Consider the following 12,403-nt stretch of genomic DNA (forward strand, 5'->3'; position numbering starts at 1 on the left):
TGGGGGTTAAATCACCAAAAATGATTCCCGGGCTCGGCACCGCTGCTGCCCACTGCTCCCCTCACCTCCCAGGGGGTGAACAAGGGGATGGGTCAAATGCAGAGGACAAATTTCACCACATCTATTGTGTGTGTGACAATCATTGGTACTTTAACTTTAACTTTAACTTTACATATATACATACGTACATTCAGTCATACATACACACACACATAGGTACTTACTCACACACATATGTACATATGCTCACATATACTGTACATACACAAATAAGGTACATATATACACACTCACGGTACATACATCCACACGCACATTCACTGTACGAACTGTACACATACTGTACATATACAAGCATATATACATACATACAGTCATGCATACAATCACGTTTCATCAAACATACAGTATATTACCCCCCCCCCCCTATTGAAAGTAACAAAAAATAAATCATACAAGGGTTTAGGAGGCTTGATGTAGTTTAAAATTAAGTAGACTCAAGGGTTAGGAAAATAAATACACATGTGACCGATACAACTGCTGTGTCATTTGACTGCAAAGCACCAAATTTTACTTTATCAGGAAGCACTTATTTTGGTTCGACATTGTTTACACGTCCCAAAATGGAACTAACAAAAAGGGAAACAAAATCGGAACTATAGGATCATTTTAATCTTAAATCGCCAAAAAGGCAATGTTCTTTTATTCTTGTTAACTATTTGGCTCATTGACCAGACTTGAGCATTTCATATTACTTTCTGCACAGATATTCATTAAAAAAAACATTTGCTTATTACTTTCTGCGCAGATATTCATTAAAAAAAACATTTGCTTAATAAGGCACTATTTTAGATTCTGGGAATTCACTCAGTAATGTTTTGTAAACTTTACATTTTTACACATGAATAACTATCATTTTATTTTATTTGTGTCTATTTTTGGTTTCTAACTTAATTGCATGCAATTCATCTGTACCTTTTTGTTAGGTCTTAGACTTTTGTGTCAACAATTGCACTATTATGACTTGTGTAATCCCACATTAGCATATTTATTGTATTAATGTGGAGGGGTTGTTTTATTTTGAATGTGCCGTTATTGCCATCTCTGAATGTGCCTATTCCCTTTTGTCCTCATGCTGTACATGTATAAATTGCATTTTTTATTTTTATTTTAGACTCCAGGAAGAACAGCCATACTACTATTGCAGCAGCTAATGAGGATCTTCGTAAAAAACTATATTATTTGCAGGTCAAATCTAGTGACTTTTTTAATCCAGCAGATGGTGGATGACCATTATGAAACACTAACAATATAAGTGCAGTGTTTATACAGGTAGTGAGTCTGCCATACACTCACTGAGGCATCATTTACCCATGGAGTTAATAGGGGACAGCAAGTGTAATCTGGAGTGCCATGGTCCTTCATCGACACCATTCATCTATGCCAGGGGTGTCCAAACTTTTACCACTGAGGGCTGCACACTGAAAAATCAAAACATGTAGAGGCCATTTTGATATTTTTCATTTTCAAAACCATTACAATATATAGATATTTTTTATTTTTATATTTAGGGCTCCCCTTAAATTTGGTCACACGGATTCGGAAAGGTCTCAGTCATAAAAATGTTTGTAATAATAAAGAGAATTATAGCTTTTTTTTCTGGTGACTTAAAGTGCTTTGTGTAGTTAAAGCCATTAGCTACATCTTTAAGCTACATTTACACCAATGTAGTTGGCACTGGAAGCAGGTGGGTAAAGTGTCTTGCCCAAGGACACAACAGCGGTGACCCGGACGGGAGAAGCAAGAATCGAACCTGGAACTCTCGAGTTACTGGCATGGCCTCTCTACCAATCGAGTCACGGCACTATAGGTCATATATTTTTTATTATTATTAAGTTTATTCAATGCCTAAAGCTCTTGACCAACTTCAAATCTATCTGTCAATTTAAAGTTATTTTTATATGTTTAGTTTTTTTACGTGGTATGCCCTTTTTGTCAGAACCCTTGTTTTTTATGACAAATACACAAATTATGCAATATTTTCTCCCCAAAATATTCAAGGTAGAATATTTGATATGAAGTAATAACTCATTACATTGGTTTTAATTCATTATAATTTTCAAAGTAATGACAGTTAAACAAAAAGGCCCACTAAAATTATTGGGGACCCAAAAGGGCCCTAAAAATTTTAAAACAAAGTGTTGCATCGGACCAGTCTTCCTCTCAGGGAATAAAAGACACTGGTCAATCCCAAAGTATTTCGGATTACATATATGTTGAGTAAGAAGGACCACCAAGACAGAATAGCAATACTACCAAGTTTTACTAAAGCTTTAGGAGACCTGTCCTTACAAATGCGGTAATAGCAGCATCAAGAAGCGGTCTAAAAATCAAACGGAAAGAGTCAGCTTAGAAAGAAATACAACCTTTTTGTTCTAAAAAGATAAGGTTTTCTCCACAAAAAGGGAGTACATTATACTCCCAACAGAAATTCCAGGTCTTCAAGGTGAGACACAGAATTGGGAAAATACTAGCTGCTTTAAACATGACTATGGATTAAAAAGAACACTTAAAAATATCTCATTCTCACAAAAGTCAAACATTTTTTTTCTACTTTCAATGCTTAACAGTGATTCTCAAATTGTGGTATGTGTGCGGTGGTATGCGGGCTCCATCTAGTGGTATGCCAAAGAATCACTTGGCATACAAAGAAATTATGCGGAATTTTTTCCCCAAAACATTTTTTTAAAGTGGAACATTTGATGTGAAGTAATTGGAGACTTGAATGGGTCAACAATGATTTTGATTCATTATTTTTTCGGAGAAATTACAATTTTAAAGTAAAACAACAGCCTGCATGGCAGCTTTGTGTTATTGGAGTCAACATCGCTGGATCGGTTCGCAGCCGACTGTGAAGCAACTGGGATGGGAATCAGCACCTCCAAGTTCGAGTCCATGGTTCTTGCCCGGAAAAGGGTGGAGTGCCATTTCCGGGTTGGGGAGGAGATCTTGCCCCAAGTGGAGGAGTTCAAGTACCTCTGAGTCTTGTTCACGACTGAGGGAAGAGTGGATTGTGAGATCGACAGGCGGATCGGTGCGGCGTCTTCAGTAATGCGGACGCTGTATCGATCCGTTGTGGTGAAGAAGGAGCTGAGCCGGAAGGCAAAGCTCTCAATTTAATGGTCGATCTATGTTCCCATCCTCACCTATGGTCATGAGCTTTGGGTTGTAGCCGAAAGGACAAGATCACGGGTACAAGCGGCCAAAATGATTTTCCTCCGTCGGGTGGCGGGGCTCTCCCTTAGAGATAGGGTGAGAAGCTCTGCCATCCGGGAGGAGCTCAAAGTAAAGTCACTGCTCCTCCACATCGAGAGGAGCCAGATGGGGTGGTTCGGGCATCTGGTCAGAATGTCACCCGAACGCCTCCCTAGAGAGGTGTTTAGGGCACGTCCGACCGTCAGGAGGCCACGGGGAACACCCAGGACACGTTGGAAAAGACTATGTCTCCCAGCTGGCCTGGGAACGCCTCGGGATCCCCCGGGAGGAGCTGGACGAAGTGGCTGGGGAGAGGGAAGTCTGGGCTTCTCTGCTTAGGCTGCTGCCCCCGTGACCCGACCTCGGATAAGCGGAAGAAGATGGATGGATGGATGGAGTCAACATTGCAAATTATTTCTCGTTACATTTCACTCTTTTATGTTTTTTTCATACTAGTATATTTTAAATGTGCCGCGGGCCACTGAAAAAAAAAATAGCTGTCGGCCGCAAATTTGGACATCCCCGATCCACCCTTTTTTGTCAAATCTACAATATTCGGGAAATAACATATGAATGATCACTAACAGTGAAAAAAACCAAAACTGCATTATTTTAAATCTTCACATGAGCTCCTTAGTTCTATAACAGTCATGTCCCCCACCGCCGCCTGTTTAGGATGATGACTGTGGTTTTCCACATGATGACGTCACCAGAGTGTCACTGAGTTATGCGTCGGACCTCCTCGTCATGACAACCAGCTTGAAATATTGAAGCAGTGTCCTACGTGAGAGAGAGAGAGAGAGAGAGAGAGAGCGAGCATCACTGATGATTGCCTGCTTCCTCGATGCAGCATAACAATCACTGCATCTTTAAATGTGCATTAATTCTTGCATCGCAAAGCCACGAACATCCCGGCACTGTTTGTCAGACCGATGCTGCGTTTTTCAGCATTCGGTACCGCGTGAGACGGGGGGAGAGAGAGAGAGAGAGAGAGAGAGAGAGAGAGAGAGAGAGAGAGAGAGAGAGAGAGAGAGAGAGAGAGAGAGAGAGAGAGAGAGAGAGAGGCAAAGAGCGGGAGAGCGCAAGCGCGTAAAAAAAGGAGATTTTTTTGCGGGGTGTCTATTTCACATATGAAGCCAAACTGATGTGACTTTTTTGAGGGCCCTGTCGGTCCGGTGCACGGAGCAGATATTTGGGACCATGATCAGCATTGACAACCGGGCCACGGAGGACAGACACAACCTTGCGTAGGCTGCAAACAGCGCGCAATTTTGACGCTATCGCATTAGCTTGTCCGTTTGTACATTTTTTGTTTTTGTTTTCGTTTTTGTCATTGTACAAAAAAAAAAAAAAGTGTCACATCTTCAAAGCAGTAGGGGATGAGAGGAGGAAGAGCAGGGGGAGAGGACGAAGATTTTTGGGGGAGGTACGGGGGGTGGGGGGGACGACGACGAAGCCGGACGGAACCCGGGGAAGGTGAGCCTCCTGAGACATAATCACCTCCGCGCTAAAGCGATGGCCTAGTTGCACACCGGAGGATACAAGCGGTTCGGAGCTTGGCCGTTCTAAAGGTAAGACATGTTGCCTCCCGGTGAGACGTTCGCGGACCGTGTTGTCATCTTCATTTGTGCGCAATTCGCAGCGCTCTGCTGGTGACTTAGCACATTGCGCACGCTGTCCATCTTGACGCACTATTGGGGGATCCCGTCACTTTGTTGCCACATAGCACATCTTCTACCGCAAGGCTCGTCTTTTCCCTCCCCTTTCGGGAGCCTCAGCTCGGCCTTTTGCCTGTTGATAAAGTGACGCCAACTCCACTAATGACGTCCATGTTGGATCGTGCAGCACGTGCAGCTATCATTATCGTATCGACGCTAGAATCTGTCACTTGGTGGTGATTATGTCTTCTTCCGTGGACAGCACACACATTGACACGGACACACAAAGCCAGTGTCAAGATGCAGACAGGGAATTAAATGCACACACACTAATGATCCGGGAGAGGCATTAATATTCAGTTAGCTTGGTTAATGGCAGACAACAAGACCTCTGTTCTGACAGGTCAGGATGAGAAGAAGGATATTTTGGGGAAAAGTCGTCTCTTTTATCAGTTGGGTAATAGATTGCCTTCTTAAAGAGCATTATACCGTGTCAACCTCATTTTGTGACGATCTGTCACTTCATTTCTGTTTGTGCTTTTTTAAAATTTTGTATTTACTTCCCATGCAGTGCTCTTATTTTGTTCCCATTTCCTGCTTGTCCCGTTGAGCGCTGGTTTTTTCCCCCTCACCTGCTGTAATCAGCATGTTTGTATTTATGCCTGTCTCGAGCGAGGATTGACTTATGTTGGTAACTGTTACATGCAAGACTGCTTTCTCCTTCTGTTTAATGAGGATACAACTCATCTTACCTGCTCCCCGTTCTCCTGGTTCCTGCATCTTGGGGTCACTAAAACTGCAGCCATGCGAGTTCCTAACACATTTTTCAGTTCCATGGAAAAAAATCAGGGGTTCTTAACCGTTTTAGCCCACTCAAACGATTAATATCATTTAACACTTACTCTTGATTTTTATCGTATTCAATAATTAAACCTAACTATACTTACAATGTCAATCAATCAATCAATCAATGTTTATTTATATAGCCCTAAATCACAAGTGTCTCAAAGGGCTGTACAAGCCACAACGACATCCTGGGTACAGAGCCCACATACAATGTGACAGGATAAATCTTGTCAAACTATATAAAATCATGTGTTAATCACAAAAAAGTATCATCAAGGCTTAGGTCAGGCTAATTACAAAAATTACAAAAAGTGACCCATAAAAACTGATGAAAAATACATTTACGTACAATTACACAGTGCTAAAATAAATACAATTCTAACGAAATTAACAAATTATATATATATATATATATATATATATATATAGGTAGAAAAGCGCTATACAAGTATAACCCATTTATCATTTATTATCATTTATATATATATATATGTTTATTAAATAAACTGTCATTAAAATTAAATTGCAAAGGAAAATACAGCTTCAACAATTTTGTCATAATTTTTGCGCTTAAGATTGTTTGATTGATTGAGACTTTTATTAGTAGGTTGCACAGTGAAGTACATATTCCGTACAATTGACCACTGAATGGTAACCCCCGAATAAGTTTTTCAACTTGTTTAAGTCGGGGTCCACTTAAATTGATTCATGATACAGATATATACTATCAATATATACTATCATCATACTACAGTCATCTCACAAGATAATCACATTGAATTATTTACATTATTTACAACCTGGGGTGTGGAGGGGGGAGGGGGGGGGGGGTACGGGGGGGTTAGGTTTGGTTGTTATTTTTTCCATGGAACTGAAAATTGTGTTAGGAACTCGCATGGCTGCAGTTTTAGTGACCCCAAGATGCAGGAACCAGGAGAACGGGGAGCAGGTAAGATGAGTTGTATCCTCATTAAACAGAAGGAGAAAGCAGTCTTGTTATCATTTATCATCAGTCATCAACAATGAGAACAGAGAAATGGATATTGGAACAGTGTAGGTCTGACTTGGTAGGATATGGGCATCAAGTAGTGGGCATAGAGAGAGAGAGAGAGATCAGAAGGCATTTGATTGTTTACATTTGATTATTAACAATCCGGGGAGGGTGTTAGTTTAGGGTTGTAGCTGCCTGGAGGTGAACTTTTATTGCGGTTTTGAAGGAGGATAGAGATGCCCTTTCTTTTATACCTGTTGGGAGCGCATTCCACATTGATGTGGCATAGAAAGAGACCTTTGTTAGTTCGGAATCTGGGTTTAACGTGGTTAGTGGAGCTCCCCCTGGTGTTGTGGTTATGGCGGTCATTTACGTTAAGGAATTAGTTTGACATGTACTTAGGTATCAGGGAGGTGTAGTGGATTTTATAGACTAGGCTCAGTGCAAGTTGTTTTACTCTGTCCTCCACCCTGAGCCAGCCCACTTTGGAGAAGTGGGTAGGAGTGAGGTGTGATCTGGGGTGGAGGTCTAGAAGTAACCTGACCAGCTTGTTCTGGGATGTTTGGAGTTTAGATTTGAGGGTTTTGGAGGTGCTAGTGTACCAGGAGGGGCATGCGTAATCGAAAAAGGGTTGAACGAGAGTTCCCGCCAGAATCCTCATGGTGCTTTTGTTGACCAGAGAGGAGATTCTGTAGAGAAATCTCGCTCGTTGGTTGACCTTTTTGATGACCTTGGTTGCCATTTTATAAAAGGAAAGATTAGCCTCCAGAATGGGGATAGGTTGATAGGCAACACTTAATTAGCCCTAGTGTGTGAATGTGAGTGTGCACGTTGTCTATCTGTGTTGGCCCTTCGATGAGGTGGCGACTTGTCCAGGGTGTACCCCACCTTCCGCCCGAATGCAGCTGGGATAGGCTCCAGCACCCACCGCGACCCCAAAAGGGACAAGCGGTAGAAAATGGATGGATGGATGGAAACTTCTCTATGAATTTACCTCCAGTTTGTTTCCTATTGTCATTACTGCCACACGTGGTGGAAAAGTTTATTACAATTGAGTACTGCTGCGGCCTTTGGACCTCAGCTGAAAAGAAGATATTTTTGGGGGGTGGTCTGGACCCAACAATGGGCCTAGAGCACATGTGGCTAAGAAACACTGGAATATAATGACTAAAAATAAGTCCATGATATATAATTAGCAACATTGTTTTTAAATCAATCTTCTTCTATCCCCTGAGCGTTAAAGCCAATTAAGCTGATATTGTGGTTACCACAGTCATTTGTGCCTTTTTAGATTTAAATAGCAATGAAAAAATAGACAACATAGAATTCAATAGAAGTAGGCTGCTTAAGTAGATCTTGGCTGATGAATATGTATTATTGTCGCACAAATTATTGCAGATAAACAATATAATTTTCAACATTATTTCGACACCAAATTAGGCAATAATGTAATCATAATATATAATAATCATGATGCGAGTGTCACAATCCTTCTTGACAGTTTGGACTAGGGATGAGTTACAAAGGATCCTAGTTTAGCTGCTGACATAAGCGGTAACATAGCATAATTCCCAGATGTATTATTTTATGAAAACTATTATTCATCTTCTTGTTAATTTACTGCTCATAGCTGGTTACTTTCTGTTGTAACATGGTTCTACCTACAGTCTACACTTCTGTTAAAATGTAATAAGCCATTACTTATTACTAATTTCCCGAGTTTGAAAACAATAACAAAAACGCCCAAATACTTTTTGATTATAATAATATAGATCCAACCATACTACATACTATTTGGTATCGTTACTGTCGATACTTTTATCGATTCATGCACCTTTGTTTACATTGAAGAGCTGTAGCTCTAGCTAGGAGATATAACAATATGAAAAATTCACATCATGGTTATTGTGCCCAAAATTATCACGGTTATCATTATTATTGCGGTTTAGTTTAGTCTTTATTTGAAGGGACAATGCACAGAAACATTAAGCTCAAAGACAGATATGTTCTGTACCAGATTATAGCTAAATAGCTAATTTCCATCTGCAGTCCCTGGCTACCTAAATTAAAGGGATACAAAAATCATGCTATACAATTATGACAATAAAATCATACTATAGCATGTAATCAAATTAAGAAACGTTAAAAATGCTCTTCATGGACACATACTTAAAGGCCTACTGAAATGATTTTTTTTTATTTAAACGGGGATAGCAGATCTATTCTATGTGTCATACTTGATAATTTCGCGATATTGCCATATTTTTGCTGAAAGGATTTAGTATAGAACAACGACGATAAAGATTGCAACTTTTGGTATCTGATAAAAAAAAGGCTTGCCCCTACCGGAAGTAGCGTGACGTAGTCAGTTGAACATATACGCAAAGTTCCCTATTGTTTACAATGATGGCCGCATGAAGTGAGAGAGATTCGGACCGAGAAAGCGACAATTTCCCCATTAATTTGAGCGAGGATGAAAGATTTGTGGATGAGTAAAGTGCAAGTGAAGGACTAGTGGGGAGTTGAAGCTATTCAGATAGGGAAGATGCTGTGAGAGCCGGGGGTGACCTGATATTCAGCTGGGAATGACTACAACAGTAAATAAACACAAGACATATATATACTCTATTAGCCACAACACAACCAGGTTTATATTTAATATGCCACAAATTAATCCTGCATAAAAACACCTGCGTGTTTGTTACGCTAGCTCCTAGCTCCTCTGCTAGCTCCTAGCTCCATAGAACACGCCAATACAATTCAAACACCTGATCAACACACACAATCACTCAGCCCAAAAGACCGTTCACCTAACCCAAGGTTCATAAAGCTTATATATTTTTAAAAAGTTACGTACGTGACGCGCACATACGGTCAAGCTATCTAATGTTTAGCAGCCAAGGCTGCATACTCACGGTACCTGATATTCAGCTGGGAATGACTACAACAGTAAATAAACACAAGACATATATATACTCTATTAGCCACAACACAACCAGGCTTATATTTAATATGCCACAAATTAATCCTGCATAAAAACACCTGCGTGTTTGTTATGCTAGCTCCTAGCTCCTATGCTAGCTCCTAGCTCCATAGAACACGCCAATACAATTCAAACACCTGATCAACACACACAATCACTCAGCCCAAAAGACCGTTCACCTAACCCAAGGTTCATAAAGCTTATATATTTTAAAAAAGTTACGTACATACGCAAAAAAAAGTTGCGCACATACGGTCAAGCGATGAAATGTTTAGAAGCCAAAGCTGCATACTCACAGTAGCACGTCTGCGTCTTTGTCATCCAAATCAAAGTAATCCTGGTAAGAGTCTGTGTTGTCCCAGTTCTCTACAGGCGTCTGTGTATCGAAGTCAAAAGTCCTCCTGGTTAGAGTCTCTGTTATCTGAGTTCTTCCATCTTGACTGCATCTTTCGGGAATGTAAACAAAAAAGCGCCGGCTGTGTACTGTTGTTGCTGACTACGTTCGAAAAATACGTCCATTTCGCACCGACAACTTTCTTCTTTGCTTGCTCAGCTTCCTTCTCCATAATGCAATGAACATGATTGCAACAGATTCACGAACACAGATGTCCAGAATACTGTGGAATTATGAAATGAAAACAGAGCTTTTTCGTATTGGCTTCAATGTGGAAGGCATACCCGTGTTCGCCGGTCTACGTCACGCGCATACGTCATCCTCAGAGGCGTTTCGAACCGGAAGTTTAGCGGCAAATTTAAAATGTCACTTTATAATTGGCATGTGTTATAATGTTAAGATTTCATCATTGATATATAAACTATCAGACTGCGTGGTCGGTAGTAGTGGGTTTCAGTAGGCCTTTAATATACAATACAACCACACCTAATTTACATCATCACACAAAGACAATACATGCTTTTGTTCACATCTGTCATCATTTGTAAAAACAACCATGATTTTAACAGACACACCTCACAATTTACAACAAAAATGCTCTCATGGATAAATATAATACACATTAAGTTGATGTGTCAAACATAATGCCCACCTTAGTGACCGTGGGAGCAGCTTTGATTGTTCCAAAGCCACATTTTAACTTCAATTGGGAATGAAGAGTAATCTGTTAGACTTTTCAAGTTTGTTGTGAGATCGTTCCATTCCTTTATGGCTTTATATGAAAAGGCTGATTGTGCAAAAGAGGTTTTACATCTGGGTACGTTACACTGCCCCCTGGTGGAGGCTCGTGTGTTTCTAGTTGTCACAGCAGATGTAAACTGGACAAAGTGCTTAAGTGGCGCTGGTGCAGTGTTATTTAGGATTCGATGGGCCATTCATATTGATGCTAATCTTTGAATGTTAGCTAAATTTAACAATCTATATTTTTGGAGAACTAAACAGTGATGGTGGTGTTGTGGTTTTCGGTCAAGGATTTTGAGCCATTGTTTGTGCAAAGTTTTCAATGCCAGTGTCATTTTGCTTGCCTGCGACCAACATGTTATACAATAATAAAAACGAAACATAATCATTGCATTAAAATAAGTTTGAGCTGCCTCCAGTGTTAATGAATTCCTGATACATTTGAACGTTTTTATGTTGTATTTAAGACTCTGGGACATTTGTTTGATATGTTTTTTAAAGCCAAATGTTGGCTCTAAAATGACACCCAGGTAACGATATTCACTAACATTTTGTATTATTTCCTTATTAACCGTTATATTTGGAAAGGATGACATTTTATATTTGTTTACAAAATACATTGTTGCCGTTTTCTTAATGTTTATTGTAAGACAAGAGTCATGTAGCCATCTTGCCACCTTCTCCATGGCTGTTGTAAGTTTTCTGGCAACCGTTTCAATGTCCTTTCCCCAAGTATAAATAACCGTGTCATCTGCATACATCTGGATATTTACATCCTCACATACAGATGGCAGGTCGTTTATATACATGGAGACAAGAAGAGGGCTGATATTAGAGCCTTGTGGTAATATAACTGTGTTTAAAAAGTACTTATACACACAATGAGATATTTGAAAATATTTTTATTTGATAAAAGTAACACATAAATAGAGACAAAGTGTACTTTCATGACTGATAAAACATTACATTTGTGTATAGAAATATTTCTATGTTTAAGAGAGCACAGCTTGTAGGTACAGTGTACAATTAAATACAGTAGCTCAGTTGCTTAGTCAGTAATGTGTTTATACGAGTTTAGACTGTGGTATGATGTTTCTTAATGGGAAAGACATTAATGTCTTTTGTTTTCATGTTAGCATCTAAGATAGTGAGCTGACGCCAGTCAGTCCAATGAGTGTATGAAAGTGAGTCATCAATCACAGTATTCGATAATTATACTTTGATACGAACCGTCGGGAGTTTTACAGTGGTTATCATTAATACTGAACGGTAGATCCCTGGCGGTTAGTATGGCTTATTTATATCCTCCTGCAGTGTGCAGTGTATAATGTTTAGATATTCGCTGTCCTCCAAGGATGATATTTGCCGCTAGCGAGAACGCTACATTGCGTTGAGGATGTGGTTGTTCGCGTGTTGCTGTCAGATTTGCGGAACACAGCTGGAATGTGTCATCAACATTAATTTTCACGGTATTATGCTAGTATTAAAAACTCTATTGTTGGCCAAATTTACAACATTTATATTGTATTTTGTCT

At 39.9% G+C, this 12,403-nt stretch overlaps 1 protein-coding gene across 1 annotated transcript in view; it reads left to right on the forward strand.

The window, feature by feature from the left end:
• Positions 1 to 4,704: 4,704 nt before the first annotated feature.
• Positions 4,705 to 12,403, forward strand: part of nlgn2b (neuroligin 2b) — a 312,849-nt gene continuing 305,150 nt past the window's right edge. The window contains exon 1 of the mRNA XM_062048113.1: positions 4,705 to 4,826. The gene's annotated coding sequence lies outside the window, so the exon portion shown is untranslated. The remainder of the gene's footprint in view (positions 4,827 to 12,403) is intronic.

Source organism: Entelurus aequoreus, linkage group LG05 (assembly GCF_033978785.1).
Source record: "Entelurus aequoreus isolate RoL-2023_Sb linkage group LG05, RoL_Eaeq_v1.1, whole genome shotgun sequence".
In the NCBI taxonomy this organism is placed as follows: domain Eukaryota; kingdom Metazoa; phylum Chordata; class Actinopteri; order Syngnathiformes; family Syngnathidae; genus Entelurus; species Entelurus aequoreus.